Raw genomic sequence first — 11,797 nt, 5'->3', positions numbered from 1 at the left:
TACTACTTTATAAAACATCAATAAACAAAATATAATGCTATAACAAATAAACAATACCTGTTGCCTCCAGATGGAAGCTGCTATATGCGTCCTGAAACTGATCAGGACGGACTCATCCTCTGGACCTCCTGGACATGGTCCAACGGACTCATCGTCTTCGCCCCTAGCGGGCATATCATCATGCTCTGACTCAGGAGAGTCCGATGGCATATGAGCAGGCTCGGGAGAAGCAATCCTAGCACGACGTCTCCTAGCTGACGCCGTAGGTCTAACTCTGGCGGGACGGGGATCCATGTCTGAAAATATAGAAATTCAATGTTAGGCTATATCAAAGAAAATAATTCAATTGCATACATAAATGTTCGGCACAAAATTCAGCACGGCACGCGATTTGGCACCAGAAGGCTTCTGTTCGGCTGCACAGTGCCGAACAGAAGGCTTCTGTTCGGCTGCACAGAGCCGAACAGAAGGCTTCTGTTCGGCACTGTGCAGCCGAACAGAAGGCTTCTGTTCGGCACCGTGCAGCCGAACAGAAGGCTTCTGTTCGGTTGAGTGTTGCCGAACAGAGGGCTTCTGTTCGGCACTGTTCAGCCAAACAGAAGGGTTCTATTCGGCGATCCAGTGCCGAACGGAGCACTGGAGGCGGGGGGGCGGGGAGCTACCTCGACGTGGTCGTGGAGGCGCCGGCGAGGTGCTCGTTGCTCGGGAGATGGCCGGGGAGGTGGTTCCGGGAGAATGCCGGCGACGAGAGGGAGAAGGGGAGAATGCCGGCGACGAGAGGGAGAAGGGGGAACGGGGGGGTTTTGGGCGAGGGAGAAGGGGGAGACGGAGGGGGTTTGGCCGCCGGCGAGGTGCTTGAGGTGCTTGAGGCGAAGTTTTTTGGGCGGAAGGGAGAAGCCGGCTGGAGTGGAGTTTCGGAGGGGAAGAGCGGGGTTTTGGGGGGGGGGTTTGGGGGGTGTAGAGAGCAATTTAGGTGAGGGGGTGGGGAGGGTGAAGGGTAATTTAGGATTTTTTAATTTTTTAGGGGTGTCCTTAGCAAATGGGGGGGTGTAGAGAGTATTTAATTTTTTTTTAATTTTTGGGGGGTGTCCTGAGCAATCGGGGGGGTGTATTTAGAACTGGCATGGAATTCCTATAATAACCGTTTTCTTCCGGGAATGCCCCTCGATGCCCTTCGGGGGACAACCGGGCGGCCCTTTTTTTTTTTTTTGGTAAAAAGGGCGGCCCTTCACCAATTCACGAGGCCAGCTATGAGCTATGTTTGCAATATGCACATACAAATATATTATATGATATTTCTTATTTTTTTAATTATATTAACAAGAATGGTACCCACCGCATATGGAAGATAATAAAAATATAAATATAAATTTATATAATAATAAATAAATATTTTTTATAAATAGAATGAAAAATAAATTATAAGTGGAATATATGTAATATTTAGCGACTACTCTGATCCTTTCTTTTGCTTTGACTATGACATCAATTGAAAGATAATTTTTAAAAAAAAATTTCAAACATCAAATTTAAATAGAGCTCGATCAAAATAATTAAGAAGAGTTCTATATTTTTCAAAATAATTAATATTTTTTTATTTTTTAAAATAATTTAATTTTTATTAAACCATATGTATATTCTAAGAATTTTTTCTCATGTCAAATTTAAATAGAACTCGTCAAAAAAAAATTAACAAGAGTTTCTGTGTTTTAATTAATAAGAAACTTTTATATAGAGAAAATAGCCTCTAAAATAATTTAGAAGTATGTTTTCTGAAATATTTCTTTTTTTCTAAGAAATTTCTAAACAAAGTAAATTTGATAGGAGGTGCACACTGCGCCAAAATATGTTATTTCAGTCACTTTGTAGATAGCATTGTCATGTTCTAGATCATTATGCATTAGTTTCCAGTTGATATAATTTGAAACTGCATTTGCATTATCAGGTTGCAGGTTGCAGGTTGCAGGTTGCAGTTCAGGTGTTCTTCCTCATTTGATTTTCAATTCACTGTCAGCTCCTAATTCACTTCCATGCACTTCACACATGTTAGGATTGTGTCGAGAGATTTGTGCTACAAGTCAAACCATGCAGTGCATAAAAAGAGGGTTGCAGCAAGGAGCAAAACACCTTCATTTCCAATCCATATAATACCAATACTTGGATTCACATTGTCTATCCTAATACTTTCCAACCTGATAGGGGGCAAAATGGATCGTCCTCTTCACAACATGGGACCACCTAATTTCAGCCAAATAGACATCAGCACCGAAGCAGGCCAGACCTCAGTCCTGCTGAACACTAGTTCGACCTCGGACCCTACAAAAGGCCTGGCAGACCTGGCCCAAACCTCTCCGCTCGGAGCACCTTGCAGGATCGATCAAGAGCCGAAAAAGCTCCGTCGACCACAGGTATCTACAATGACGCCCCTCGAGCCGAGCTCAAAGAGCTCTGCAAGATCGACTGAGAGCCGAAGAGGCTCGTCAACCGCAGGTATCCGCAACAACACCTCAGCTCGAGCTCGGGGCCTCCTACCCAGCTGACTTCAAAGCCGAGGAGGCTGGGCCGACCTCAGCGTCCGCCGAGCCAACCTCATCTAATATATGTCGCGGCCTTCCAAGCGAGCCCGACCTCAGTACTCATCAAGCTGACTTTGAAGGAAAAATTTTCTGAGTTGTCCGATAAAATCGGACGTCGGGCATGAAAATCAGTTTTAAAATTTTACTTATAACAGTTATAAATATTAAACATAACTTTTATGTAAAACATACCTCGATCCCGTAGCAAAAGTTGGTCGAGGTAGGATGGATCTAGATCTTTGAACGTTCCTTCGCAAGGCCTAGATCTGCAGGCCCTCTACTTCGTGCGCACGCCAAACTTCGTAGGAAGGTAGGATGGTGCCTGTATTTTGCAAAATTAGTTTTTACAAATGGACCCTAGAAGAAAACACTTTTCTTTCTTTTCCTTCTTCTTCTTCCTTCTCTTCCGTATCTTCACTGTATGCCCGAAAGCTCGGACGCTGATCACAGAGGAAAGGAAGATGAGGACACGTCGCCGGATCTACATGCTTACCACCGGAGAGAGGATTGAGAGAGAAAAACCACTTCTTCTCTCTTCAAAACTCTCGTTTAAGTCTCTCTGTTTTGTGAGTTTTATACACAGACATAGACTTCAATCTTCACTAATCCTCTCTAGTTTTTCTCTCTGATTCACTCATAATTCGTCTATTAACCGAGAGGAAACGGTGGCCTACTTATAGGCCAATGCTGAGAGGATTTAATCGGAGTAATTGACTGCCTTTACGAATCCATACGTTATGAATTCATAGCGTTCATTTCAAAAACAAACGTGGGGAAAAACAGTAAATCCATCCGATAACAGCCGAATTTCAAAAATCAAATTGAACCGGAATGTAGCCAGTTAAAAAACTGGACATTCTGGTCTAGACGGCAAGTCGAACGGAGTTCGGATGGTGATGCAGTGTGGAGACGAAACCGGGAGGAAGAAGGCTCTGTTTTCTCCTCCCAGGCTTTTCTCTATCGCGGCTCACAAGAAACCTTAAGGGTCCATGGGAAAAGAGAGTTAAGGGTCTATGTGAGCCTTGGTCCACGGGTCCATGGATCCACAGGTTATTAAAAGTTGAATTGGGTCAGCCGGTTCAATTAAATGGGTTAGCCTAATTGATTCACTTGGTTCTAAACCAAATTGATGGCCCAATTGAATGATTTTTGATCCGAAAAAATTCCACATGAGTCTGACTCATAGGAGGTTCAATTGGGTCCAGTCGGCTTGATCCAAGTCCGCCTTAGATCAAAACAAATACGAAATTGAATCCCAATTAAATCGTGATCAAGCCCAATTACACTAATTGAGACCCAATCAAACCCAATCTCAACAATTGAGTCCTGATCATGTTTAATTACATTAATTGAAACTTGATCGACCCTGAATACAGACTTAATTAGTTGTTCATCCATGAAATTTAGCATGTACCTCATATTCAGTGCTAGCTGAACATAGATAGGACCAAATTTCAAATGACCCACAATTTTAATTCTTAATTAAATTGGGTTAAGACCTTCCTACTTAGCTTGACTAATGTGCGTGACTCCGATAGGTTCGAACACTAAGCCGGTAGTACATGGATTAGTTCATGCACTAATCGAGGTGACCATCTAGCAATGATACCTGACGTCCGAATAGGTCGAATATGCAAAGCAACATTCAAGAACCTAGACGTATGGTTACTGCATAATTCATCCCTATGACCATCGATGCTCAAGATGACCTCGGAGTGGATTGTCGACCTCTGGGTCCGGTCATCCATAATGTATTTCAAATAATCAAATCAAGTGACCTATCATTTGATTTACCCTGGCCAATGTTTTACTAAATTGAACTACAACGAGACATTAACTCCTATAATCTGGAGTGGTCAATCCCTTCTTGACTCATACACGGACTTCGCAAGTACTTGACTGCACCCAGCATCCTTCTGATCCCTGGATTAAAAATTCAGATCGTCTAGTGCCTAAGTACAATGAGTTGCTTGCAAGTCACTGTGATAGTCTCAGGTCTAAGGGGTACTTATGCCCATACGCTTTGCGAGCTAACTCCCGACAGTGGAGTGCTCCGCAGGTGAGTTACTGTTCAATGATGATATACTCCTACATCTCACCTGTATGCCATACAATGTCTTCACACTCCTTGGTTAAGAGGACAACCAACTAAATGGCACACAACGACCTATACTTAACATAGCTATCGTTCAATTGATAGCTCATCATTTGGTCGCGAACTAGTTAAGGACTAAATGATAAAAACCTCTTTTATCCACTAAATTAGTCCTAAGGACTTCATCACAATACACGGGAATTCAAATTGAAGATGAAACACTTGTGATAAATGAAAAAAATGCCAGAATAAATTTTATTCATTTTAATAAAACATATACAAACTTCAATTTCTTACAATTAATAAAAAATTGGCTTTGGGACACAATTCCCAACAAACTTCACCAAGTAAAGGTTGCGGCCTCCAAGCGAACCTGACCTCGCCTATGGCCACATCCACGTGCGCACCTATGTGCGCCCCTATGTCCACATACGTGCCATACATTACAATCTTACCACGTCATGCTTTGCTTGCTGGCCACACCACAATATGTCAACCAGAGACCATACCCTGCCACCTTTGTCGACGCCATGCCGTTCACAAGGACGGCCTACACCGTATGCCTCAAGCAAGCTCTGGCTGCACGCCACCTGGGCACCTCTATGGGGACTATAAATAGCCGCCCCATCAGGTAACGCCTGAGAACTTTTGGTTAGACCACCTAAAATCAGGTAACTTTTGGGCACCGAAGCGACTCCGTTCTTCATCCCGCCCGGCAGCTCTCTCCGACTCCTCCGGCGTGGTCGCCCTCGGGCTGAATTTGAACCACAACACAGTCCATTACGGAAAAACATGACAGTCCCAGCCCTTTACATAGATACCTCATACGTAACATCCTAAATCCATCATGACAGTCTTAACCCGTCATAACAGTCCCACCCACCTTCCATTGCAGCACCTTCCATGGCAGCCCATTCAAGGTGACCTTGACATTCCAGCCAAAAGCCAAAAAAACTAGGTGAGATGCTTCATATTAGCTTGATAGCACCGGAGCTTGCTCTCGAGCTTTTCGTTGCCTTAGAGAAGCCTATTAATGATCTTCTTCTAGCACACAAAAATAGGAGGATCATGCCAGAAGAATACACACATCTCCTATTCATCTATGGCAAGTTGGCAACAAGGAATTATGAGACTCAGACTAAAGGTTGAGTGCCTTAAAAGAAAGAGCTTGAAGATTAACTTATCTCATACTTTGAGCATCCATAGAAGCACTGACCAGGCTTGTGGCTATCCATGAGACCTAAGATAGGCCCTTCTTCCACATGCCAGTGTTGGAAGAGATTGCTTGAAGAGGTAGAAGAACCGAAGACCTGGCTTGCTGAGGAACTGGAGATTGATTGGCCTGATTCCATGATGAAAAAGTTCTTTCCAATCTCTCTTACTAATTGCAAAGAAGCCCTAAGCTCTGTCTATAGAAGGTAGCTTCATTCGGCTGGTGTCATGCACTTCCAGCATTATGAAAGTGCTGCCAAGTCAAGGGCATTTTAGTATTAAAGTTGTAATGTCTGTTACATGAGTCTAATGGGAGAAAAGTATAGATGGATGACTAGAGGTACAAATGAGTCGGATCGGATCGGGTCATGAGTGACCTTGACCCAATCCAATTTTTTTTTCGAGTCCTAATTTTGGACCAAGGCCCAACCCAATAAAGAATAGGTTGGGTCGGGTCAGATCCATCGTTACAATTTTTGACCCAACAAGTCATTCAGATCAGGTCGGGTCGGGTCGATGTATAACCCAAACCTAACCCAAAAAATTCGGGACTGGTTCGGATCCTGGTTAGAACCGATTTAGGTCAACCCATCCATAGCTTTAGAACTTGTTTGCACAGCTCGCGGGCGCAAATAATTTTATAGATTTAGATCGGGTCGTCGGATTGAAAATTCAAAATTATCCAAATTTCAAATGGGTCGGATCGGGTCTGAATTCGGTAAACTGAAATTCAATCTGAATAATGGAACATGTCTAATTGTAAAACTTGACCCGGCTCCACAGGTCCTCCAAAATGGGTCAGGTCGGGTCTAAGGGAGTTGGATCGGGTCACAGGTTAATCCGACCCATTTGCAGCTTTATGGACGACCCAACCGTATTACGATCTTCATGAACTTGAGAGAGCTAATTTTTAAATAAAAGGAAGAGTCAGTGAAACTCGGGTAAAGTGACCGGGTCATTTGCCCATCATGTTATTTTGCAATGATCAATAATCTATTACAACCACAACAAATAATTTATCCATAGAAAATGTAAGCCTGGTCCTATGGTCAATTATTGTATACTTCAATGGAAAAAAACAAAAGAGAATAGTCCTTTGAAAAGAGAATAAAAATATAATATCTATCTCACAATGCAATGCAGTTTTAAATTATAGAAACTATAATCTATACATAATTGATATGGCCAAAATTATCAACTGTGATGCACAAAAATTTCCAAAAGCAGTAGAAATATTACTGTTCATCTTTATCAACTAAAGTATCAATCATGATATCAACTATAGGTGCAAAAGCAGTAGACCATGCATGCTTTGTGTCCCATAGGTATGTCTCTGATTTGGTGTTGGTGTAACAGTTCCCGTTCCAATGAAGTAAGATTAATATTACTTTCAAATTCAAAGGAAAGATTAAGTCGAAAATCGAGCTCATCTTCCGAAAAGCGGATCGGCAGAAAGACGATGACTTTGCTCGACTAGATTTGCATTTTTTTTGAATCTGGTTTTTTTTCTTGTTAATTTCGGCAAGCACCACCACAAATCAAACATTTCAACTATGACAAATGAGTTAGATGCAAATGAATATTAAATATATTTTTTGGAAACAAAAAAAAGGCAATAATTTATAGATATAAATGCTATAAAAAATGCTATGTTTAGGTCACCTGAGATGCATTGCTCCGTGATCCATCCTTTTTTGTAGCTTTGCCCTTGGACCTTGCATCTCCTTGTGAGTGGCTGGCACTTCACCACCTTCTTGACCTAGCCCCAGCTAGCTTGTCCCTAACTTGCACCCTTTTTTTCCTTTACCTTTTTCAGCCCTTTGCATGTTCTTGAATTGTGACCCTATTGTAGCCTTTTATGTTCATTGCTTTCACTTTGGCTTTCTTCAACTCAATCTGAATCTTTGGATAAATTTGACCACCAAACTTGTTGATTCCCTCCCTTTCCATTAACAATCTTCTAATTGTCTCTAGCGTGGAAATAATGGGCTTCTCCTCGTTCTCAACTATATACTTGATGAAGGTTTCACTTATATCATTTAGCAACTACTCTGACTTTGATCTTGGACTAAAAGCATGCCTGGACCACATAATAAAAGGCTTTTTGAGCAACCACTCATATGCTCCATCATCCGGCCCTTTCATTTCTTGCATAGCCTTCTCAAAGTCATAAGCAATATTTGCTCCTGCACACTTCTACAAAGCCTCTCTATATATATTTCCCCTTGTTTGCCCTTTCCTTGTCCAATCTAGGTGTGGCAAAGTACTTATTGGCAAATGGAAAGGATGACAAGTTAGATGGTGGGTAGATGTGTGCGCGGGCATGCCACAGGAGTTGGATCAGCCAGAAAGATGGTGATCGAAGGGAGAATAGATAATAGCATGGGTCAAAGTACCTTAACCTTCAAGAACTAAAATAAGACAATGTATTGATTGGATTATCAAAGGATCTCATACAAAGTACAAATTTATTATTATACTAAAAATAAAGTAACTATAATACTACTATTGATCCCTACAACTACCCATGTTGCCACAATCCTCAGCGGTTCTGAGGGTTTGCTCGCATGCAATGTAACCACAATCTAGATCATGATGTCCTTCAACTTGTGGCTCGTACCAATGTATCATGGTTAATCACGACCAAGTTCTTATTCTTTGACCTACTTATTCATGTCATAGCCTACCTACTTAGTATGATCCATTACAATCAAACTCTATCTAGTCCAGCAACAATCACATAACTCTCATTTGCTCTGTTTCTTTCAAAAAATAATTCATGTGGCGGCCAGTTGGATTGGTGAAATGAGGTGTAAACAATGTCGATTACATCTCATCGGTCAATAATCAAGCAGCTGACAGGATGTCTGATATCACCCCAGAATCTGTAGAGTTTAATCTACAATCTTGGTCCAAATTTGTTGATTGATTGCTGCCTTTTATTTTCAAAGCATTAATTCTACTCTTGGTAATATACTCATATCCTTTCTAGCTCCCTTGAGTCATGTGCTTCTACATATGTTTTCCTTCATTGACTTCTGGATTGGCTCATACACTGCTCAAAGGATTTTTAGTTGTTCTACTTTACTTCCTATATCAATAAGAATTTATTTTGTCTCTCGAAAGGCACACCTTTTCTATATCAATGGCCCTACATCCAAATTAAAATAGCACGACCTTCTTAATTTTGTACTTTCGTGCATGCCTCCCACATTGTAAAATAATATTTCTGTAAATATTTCTCATTAATGGCTCGGCCATGAGTCTCACTAATATATATACTTCCACATATATTCTCCTCAGGCTATACTAGATTAATAAAATATAGTCCTTTCTAGTTAATGGATCATTTCCCAAACCTTAAATCATGCAGGTCGATAGGAAGAATTATCTTTCTTGTTAAATCTCCAATGCCGAAGGATTTTGATTGAACTTTCTTGTCATAAGACCGCACGACTTTTAGCTTTTGGGCATGCAAACAAGTCAAGACTGCCTCATTGCATCCAACTCTCCCAACTCGGCCATCATAGCCTGAGCATAATCTTGACTAATCAATTTGGACTGATAAGTGATCCTATGTGATTTAACAATTATCTCTATAGATAGCACTATGTCATGGCTATAAGGCAAGGAAATAAGATGTTGCCCTAGTTTCTGATTGTTTAGATGTCTTATATCCCTACATTACTTAAAAAAGGACTTCATGCCATACTCTCAACCTTTTACCAACAAACTTGTGGATGTTGTCTATTAATATTTTATTAGTCGATTCGGCCTAACTATTGCCTTACGTATATTATGGTGTCGAGTTGATAATTTGAAAACCAATCTCTTTTGCAATGCTAAGACATCTTGATTGGTGGAAACAATTTTCTGATCAGCCACTATAGTCTTTAGAAGGTCGGATCTATGAATTATATAATGTCTGGTGAAGTTAATAACAACATTTTGATTTACTATCCTCATAAGCACCGCTTCCACCCACTTTGTAAAGTAATCTATATCCACGATAATAAACTCATAACATGTTGATGATGGTAGATAAATTTGATTGATCAAGTCTGTGCCACAACTAAATAGCTATGGTTTGATGATAGGGTATAATCCTGCAATTAGGACCCTCTACAACATCCACACCTTTGGCATGCTTGGCATCGCTTGGCATACTTCATGTTGTCTTCTAACATCTTTGACTAATAATACCCATGTCTTGGTAATTAGCTATTTTATATACAATCTTGTTTGATAAGTTTCGTAGATGCCTTCATGATCTTCACCTATCACTGATGCCCGGATATGCAAACCAAGAGGGAAGGGGTGAATTTGGTTTTTTGAAAAATTTCAATGTGTGTAGTGGAAAACAACTTTCTCAAGTGTTTGTGAGTGAAAGAATAAGTGCATGAAGCTAAAACAATGGTACATGGATGCAAACAATTAGAGCATGCACAAGCACAACAAATAAAACAATTTTGATTTTGCTACTTGCTTTATGATATTATGATGAAATACCTTGCATGTTTCTGGAAAGAGTTTTCTATGAGCATACAGAATTGCTGCAACCCTGACTCGCAATCTTTAGTTGGGGGCGTAAAAATTCAAGAGGGCTTTAATTTCAAATACAAGAACAAAAGAAGCAGAGTTGCAACAGTTTGCAAGATGTAATTCAGGTGGAGAATATATACATCTCCAATGCAACACGAGAACCATCGGCTGAGCGTTGAGCCTAAAATATATTTATTTTTAGTCGGACTTCGGGCCGGGCCTATTAAAAATTTGCTATTTTGTATGCCTAGGCTTGGCTCATGATCTACACTAAACTCAACCTCCAAAACATACAACCTGGGACCCCATTGATAGTGAACCCTCATATTGCCAAATACTATGAAAATTTCCCTAATATATTGTAAATCATAGTTTCTTAATTCCACCCTAAAGCCAAATAACCACCTACAAGAATCTAAGTAGCCAGCATACAAAACTTTGCTTTGCAATCCTATGCTCACTCTCAAGCTTCCTGTTACCTTGGATGGGCTTATTAATGAGCTCTTTCTACCTTGCATTTGATGGGCAGATCATGCCAAAAGAAATAAACACAACCCAATTTACCGGGAAGGAGGGCACCACCAAGGACATTATGGACTAGCAAAAATCTTGACTAGTGATTCTGTGGACCTGCAATATAGGAGTTATGTTGCCATTGCTCCATTTTCCTCAATTATTCACCAATTTTAAATAAGTCGTAAGGGTATTTTAGTTCTTTATAAAATTTAAGCTATTATAGGATGAACATGTGACACTGCTTTATCGCTAGAGATGAATGCCAGAATCACATGTTAGAGAATCAAATTAAAAATTTTTAAAGAAAAAGAGGTGTGAGAAAAAATTGGCCAAACTTGAGGGGGTATCTTCATCATTTTCCCAAATATAAAATATTAGGGTCAAGTCTGATCATAGATAAAAACTAGTAGGTCCATAACTTTTCATGAGCTAAAAGATCGGCACTACAAGAAAGCTAGGAAATAAAGTTGCTATTTTTGGAGGCATTTTGCCTCTTGATGGATGCCATATGGATAGTAGACACATTTAATGGCTATCGTGAAGTGTAACACCTTACATAAATCATCATCTTCTAGCACAATCTCCTCGTCTTCCCACTTTTCTATTCCTACTATACCTATCTCTTAACTCATATATTGAGAAAATTTTGAATTGTAGAAAGATGGCACTTTACCACGGCAAGAAGAACCTTGACTTGGATTTTAAACATCTAATATCCTCTCTTCTTGTTTTTGCAAGCTTCTATGTACTAATCTCTAACCAAAGCTTTGCTTTTAAGTTTTATGAATAACTTAAACCCAACCCAATAGAAGATCGGGTCGGGTTGGGTTCATGGTCAAAATTTTTGACCGAATAG

Source organism: Phoenix dactylifera, unplaced genomic scaffold (assembly GCF_009389715.1).
Source record: "Phoenix dactylifera cultivar Barhee BC4 unplaced genomic scaffold, palm_55x_up_171113_PBpolish2nd_filt_p 000100F, whole genome shotgun sequence".
Taxonomy (NCBI): Eukaryota; Viridiplantae; Streptophyta; class Magnoliopsida; order Arecales; family Arecaceae; genus Phoenix; species Phoenix dactylifera.
This window is presented reverse-complemented; position numbering follows the sequence as displayed.